At 52.7% G+C, this 6,655-nt stretch overlaps 1 long non-coding RNA gene across 1 annotated transcript; it reads right to left on the bottom strand.

Annotated features, from left to right (window-relative positions):
• Nucleotides 1-763, bottom strand: LOC146648801 (uncharacterized). Its single transcript, XR_014908403.1, has 3 exons — nt 405-763; nt 345-362; nt 1-308 (listed from the first exon to the last, which is right to left on the bottom strand). It is a non-coding gene; the product is annotated as an uncharacterized LOC146648801 (long non-coding RNA).
• Nucleotides 764-6,655: the final 5,892 nt, after the last annotated feature.

Genomic DNA, 6,655 nt, shown 5'->3' with positions numbered 1-6,655 from the left:
GCCACCTTCCGTGCCCGTCCCAGCGCCCAGGTTGAGGGCAACCAGAACCCAGCTTGACCCCCCTGGAGGCTTGGAAGAGCTAACCGGTCCACCTGCCACTTCACCTCTTCATCCACCTCCTGATCCAGCTTTTCATGCCCTCGCACTATCACTGGTTAGGCTAGCTGAGGTGTCCCCTGCTCAGGCCCCAGCTTTATTAGCCCAGGCTGCACTGTTGTCCCCTTCACTAGCTCACTCTTTAGCTCAGCCATTAGCCTCACCGGCCTCTGTTTATCCATCAGTCTCCTTAGTCCAATCAGTTCCCTCACCTGCTGTTCAGCTTTCACTCCAGTCAGTTCACTCACCTGCTGTCCAGTCTCCTGCTGCCCTCCAGTCAGTTCAGCCACCTGTAGCTCAGTCTCCACCTGTCCTCCAGTCACCTGTAGCCCAGTCTCCACCTGTCCTCCAGTCACCTGTAGTCCAGTCTCCACCTGTCCTCCACTCTTCTGTAGTCCAGTCTGCCGCCCAGTGCCCTGTAGTCCAGTCGCCTCCTGTTTCCCAGTCACCTGTCCACCATCCCGTCCAGTTCCCGGACCTGCAGCCACAGCACCCAGAGCCAGCTGTGAGCCTTCCTGCTTCTCAGCGAGGGGTTTCCGCACCCGCTGGCCCGGCCGCTCCTCAGCCAGGGGTTTCCGCACCCGCTGGCCCGGCCGCTCCTCAGCCAGGGGTTTCCGCACCCGCTGGCCCGGCCGCTCCTCAGCCAGGGGCCTCCGCGCCTACTGGCCCTGCCTGTCTCCGGCCAGAGGCCTCCGCGCCTACTGGCCCTGCCTGTCTCCGGCCAGAGGCCTCCGCGCCTGCATCGCCTGGTCAGGCCTCTGCATCAGCTGCACCCACGCCCGGTCAGGCCTCTGCATCAGCTGCACCCACGCCCGGTCAGGCCTCTGCCTCAGCTGCACCCACGCCCGGCCCGGCCTCTGCCTCAGCTGCACCCACGCCCGGCCCGGCCTCTGCCTCAGCTGCACCCACGCCCGGCCCGGCCTCTGCCTCAGAGCCTTCGTCTGCTGCAGCCTCAGAGCCTTCGTCTGCTGCAGCCTCAGAGCCTTCAGCCTCAGAGCCTTCAGCCTCGCCTGGGTCTGGAGCTAAACGGCCATTTTCTAGACCGCTGGCTAGGCCACTGGCCGGGCGCCATCGCCGTCGTGGGCGGCCCACAGACCCTCTTCGCCTGAGTGGCCGCCGTCGCCTTCCGCACGGCCGGCCCCCGGACCGCCTTCGCCTGAGTGGCCGCCGTCGCCTTCCGCACGGCCGGCCCCCGGACCGCCTTCGCCTGAGTGGCCGCCGTCGCCTTCCGCACGGCCGGCCCCCCGAACTGTGTCCACGTCGCCGCCGTTGCCTTCCACGCGGTCGGCCCCCGGACCAGTGCTGTCGCCCTTGCCGTCCGCACGGTCGGCCCCCTGAACGGTCTCGTCTCGGCCACGGGCCGCGTGGACGCCCACCTGAACTGTCTCGTCTCGGCCACGGGCCGCGTGGACGCCCACCTGAACTGTCTCGTCTCGGCCACGGGCCACGGGGGCGCCCACCTGAACTGTCTCGTCTCGGCCACGGGCCACGGGGGCGCCCACCTGAACTGTCTTGGTGTGGACTCCATCCCTCCATCCTGGGCCCCCTCCGCCCACCCTGTTCTGGTTTTTTTTCTTTCTCTTTTGGCCGTCGGGTGCCGGCCTTTGGAGGGGGGGTACTGTCAGGGTTCCTGGGTCGGTGACCCAGTATTTTCAGTTCACGTTCACTGTTTATCTTCTGCCTGTTCCACTTCCTGTTTTATTGTGTTAGCCTTGGTCCATGTGCATTATGTTCCGTCCTCTTCCCGTTTATCATTAGTTCATTATGTTCAGCTGTGTACTCACCAGGTTCTAATCTCTCATCACTCAGCCTGTGTATTTATGTCCCTCAGTTCAACCAGTCCAATGTCGTGTCATTGATGTTATTGTGATGTTGTTCTCGCCGCTGTTAGGTTGTCCTCTGTTCAGTTCCGTCAGGTCAGCCGGTCAGTTGTCAGTCAGTCTTTCATTCATCCACTCAGTCAGTCGTCCAGCCGGCCAGCCGTTTCCTACTTCTGTTCTGTTTGTTCACTCCGTTGACAATAAAACACCAAGCTTCACCTACCTGTGAGTCCAGCGTTTGGGTCCTCCTTCTTTCGTCCACGACCTCATCCTGACAAAACCGTGTCTGCCGTCTATCGTGATGGGAAATGTGCGATCGTTGGCAATTAAAATCGACGAGCTCTCAGCACTGGTACGGAGTCAGAGGGAATACCGAGAGTGTAGCCTGATGTGTTTCACCGAATCATGGATGCACCAGGACATTCCCGATGAGAATGCTTCCGTGGAAGGCTTCCACACAGTTCGGGCGGACAGGGACAGCATCGCTAGCGGTAAGCGTAAAGGAGGTGGGCTTGCTGTTTTAGTTAACAACCGGTGGTGTAACCCTGCCAACATAACAATCAAAGAAAGGATTTGTTGCCCGGACACTGAACTGTGTGCTGTTGGACTCAGGCCGTATTATTTACCCAGGGAATTCTCTCACGTCATCTTGGTGGCTGTTTATGTTCCCCCCTCTGCTAACCCCACAGCTGCATGTGACACTATCCACTCTGCCATAGCTCGGCTACAGACTCAGCACCCGAGTGCCTTTATTGTGATCTCGGGTGACTTCAACCATGTATCACTGGACAATACACTACCAACATTCAAACAATATGTGGACTGTCCCACCAGGGGAGAGAAAACTTTAGACTTACTGTATGCTAACGTCAAGGATGCATACAGCTCCTCCTCCCTCCCCCCACTTGGTAGGTCAGATCATAACCTGATTCACCTCACCCCCCGCTATGTGCCAATTGTGAGGAGGGAACCTGTGACCACCAGGACTGTTAGGAGGTGGTCAGAGGAGGCCTTAGCAGAACTACAGGGCTGTTTCGAGGTGACCGACTGGGAAACACTCTGTGAGCCTCACGCCGAGGACATCAATGGGCTTACTGAGTGTATCACAGACTACATAACTTTCTGCACCGACTCCATTGTTCCAGCTCAGACTGTTCATTGTTACCCAAATAACAAGCCGTGGGTGACTAAGGACATCAAAGCCCTCCTCAACAACAAGAAGAGGGCTTTCAGAGGGGGCAACAAAGAGGAGGTGAGGAAGATCCAGGTGTTACTAAAGGACAAGATCAGAGAGGCTAAGGACAATTACAGGAGGAAGCTGGAGTGGAAACTCCAGCAGAACAGCATGAGAGAGGTGTGGAGGGGCATGAAGACCATCACTGGATTCAGGCCAACCAACAGCAGGGGAGCTGAGGGAGGTGAGAATAGAGCCAACGAGTTGAATCTGTTTTTCAATAGATTCGACACCACAGTGTCTGCTCCCACCCCCACAACCTCACCTGTAGTCAGCCTGGAATCCAGAGCCACACCACTGTGCCAGCCTCTCTCTTCACATGTTGCCTCCTGTGAGATTCCTGACACCCCTCCCCCACCCATCACCTTCACTCAATACCAGGTTGAGATGCAAATGAGGAGACTTCACTCAGGCAAGTCTGCTGGACCAGACGGAGTGAGTCCCCTTGTCCTCAAGACCTGTGCCCCCCAGCTGTGTGGAGTCTTTCATAAACTGTTTATGCTGAGTCTGAGTCTGCAGAGGGTCCCGGTGATGTGGAAGACATCATGCCTCGTCCCTGTACCAAAGACGCCACGTCCCAGTGGCCCCCAGGATTACAGGCCCGTGGCACTGACCTCCCACATCATGAAGACCCTGGAAAGGCTCATCCTGGACCAGCTGCGACCCATAGTAAGACCACACCTGGATCCCCTTCAGTTCGCTTATCAGCCTCGTCTCGGAACTGAGGACGCCATCATCTACCTGCTCAATCGTGTCTACACCCATCTGGACCAGCTGGCGAGCACTGTGAGGGTCGTGTTTTTTGACTTTTCCAGTGCTTTCAACACCATCAGGCCGACCCTCCTGGGTGATAAGTTAGCAGCGATGCAGGTGGATGCTTCTCTGGTGTCCTGGATTGTTGATTACCTGACAGGAAGACCACAATATGTACGTCTCCCACAGTGTGTGTCTGACAAGGTGATCAGCAACACAGGGGCACCACAGGGGACTGTCCTCTCCCCCTTCCTCTTCACCCTCTACACCACAGACTTCAGCCACTGCACAGAGACCTGCCATCTTCAGAAGTTTTCTGATGACTCTGCGGTGGTTGGATGCATCAGCAGGGATGATGAGACAGAGTACCGGGCTGTGGTCGACTCCTTTGTCACGTGGTGTGAGCAGAATCATCTGCAGCTCAACGTGGCAAAGACCAAGGAACTGATCGTGGACTTCAGGAAGACCAGGAAACACTTGACCCCTGTTTCAATTCAGGGGGTCAGTGTTGACATTGTGGAGGACTATAAATACCTTGGAGTACACATTGACAATAAACTGGACTGGGCTAAAAACACCACAGCACTTTACAGGAAGGGCCAGAGTCGTCTCTATTTTTTGAGGCGACTGAGGTCCTTCAACATCTGCCAGAAAATGCTGAGGATTTTCTATGAGTCTGTTGTGGCCAGTGCGATCCTCTATGCTGTTGCATGCTGGGGGAGCAGGCTGAGGGTCGCAGATGCCAACAGACTTAATAAACTAATCCGTAAGGCCAGCAATGTTGTGGGGATGGAGCTGGACTCCCTCAAGGTGGTGTCGGAGAGGCGGATGCTGTCCAAGATAAAGACAATGTTGGATAACACCTCCCACCCACTCCATGACATGCTGGTCAGTCACAGGAGCTCGTTCAGTGAGAGACTGAGATTACCGAAAAGCACCACTGAACGACACAGGAAATCTTTCCTGCCTGTGGCCATCTCCCTGTACAACGCATCCACTTAACACACTGTTTGCTGCTACAGCTACACATGTTTCTTTTCCAACTATTTATTTATGAGTGACTTATGTATGTATGTATGTATATATATGTATATATTGTACTATTCTTAGTTAGTGTATTGTCTGTCTTGTCTTAATGTTGGTTTAAAATGGAGCACTGTAACAAAAAATAATTTCCCCCAGGGATCAATAAAGTATTCTGATTCTGATTCTGATTCTGAAGACAAACAAGTACTGAGGAGACTGTCACCAGTGAAGCTGCAAAAGGAGATCAGCGGATCAGAAGACCTCCAAACAGATATGGATTTGAGGAGTTTGCTGACGTAGTTACAGTTGATCATTATGCAAACATCTGTTGTGTCACAGAACCAAATACACTGGAAGAGGCTATGTCAAGTCCAAATGCAAAGGAGTGGAAAGAAGCAGCTGGTTTGCAATATGAGTCACTGCTGGAAAATGCCACATGGGATTTAGTGGATCTACCAAAGGATCGCAAAGCAGTTGGATCAAAATGGGTCTTTAAAGTTAAGCATCACAGTGATGGACAAGTGGAAAGATACAAGTGCAGACTTGTTGCCAAAGGCTATTCACAGATTTATGGTGCAGACTATGATGAAACATTCTCTCCAGTCGTACGATTTGGTTCAATTCGTACACTGTTATCATTTGCTGTGCAAAACAATCTAAATGTGCATCAAATGGATGTTGTGACTGCATTCTTGAATGGACACCTGGAAGAGGAAATCTACATGGAGCAGCCAGAGGGTTACATCAAACCTGGGCAGGAACATCTAGTGTGCAAACTAAACAAGTCAATATATGGACTGAAGCAGTCGCCACATTGCTGGAGCAAAGCTTTTACAGAGTTCATGAAAAGCATTGGTTTTACACAGAGTACTTCAGATCAGTGTGTGTTTGTTAGAACAGGTCAGGAGTTGGAAATATTGGCTGTGTATGTTGATGATCTGAGTTTGATTACAGAATCAGCAGAGAGCATGAAGACCTTAAAGGACACTCTGAAGAAACACTACAAAATGAAGGACATGGGTGAGCTATCCTACATTCTGGGCATCTCAGTGGTCCAAGACAAGGACAAAAACCATGTTGCGCTTCATCAGAGACAGTATATTGAAGACATACTACAAACGTATGGAATGGACAGTGCCAATCCAGTAGCAGCTCCAGCTGACACAAATGTCAAATTAAGAAAGAGTGATGATGTCATTCAACCTGTAAACCCAAGCATGTATCAGTACATGGTTGGACGTTTATTGTATGCAGCCATGGCCACATGACCCGATATTGCACAAGCAGTGAGTGTGGTGTCAAGGTTCAATGCAAACCCAAACACTACACACCTGACAGCTGTGAAAAGAATCCTGAGATATTTGAAAGGAACTCTAAACCTGGGACTCAAATATCAAAGAACAGAAACAGGAACCTTGGTTGGGTATTCAGATGCTGATTGGGCAGGTGATCAGGACGATCGACGTTCTACAACTGGAAACATCTTTCTACTTGCAGGAGGTGCGGTCAGTTGGCTTAGCAAGAAACAAGCAACAGTTGCACTTTCAACTGCAGAGGCTGAGTATATTGCTTTGAGCCAAGCTGCACAAGAAGGAGTTTGGTTAAGACGACTACTAACTGAGCCTGGAATGGAGACCACAGCAACAGTGATCCTGGAGGACAATCAAGGAGCAATTGCAATCGCAGAAAATCCAGTTGATCATGCAAGAATAAAGCACATAGACAT

The sequence above is a fragment of the Rhamphochromis longiceps genome, linkage group LG18 (genome assembly GCF_057381845.1).
Source record: "Rhamphochromis longiceps isolate RC_006_pf linkage group LG18, R_longiceps_female_GT1.1, whole genome shotgun sequence".
Taxonomy (NCBI): Eukaryota; Metazoa; Chordata; class Actinopteri; order Cichliformes; family Cichlidae; genus Rhamphochromis; species Rhamphochromis longiceps.
The sequence above is the reverse complement of the archived record's forward strand: the minus strand, read 5'-3'. Positions and strand labels throughout refer to the sequence as shown.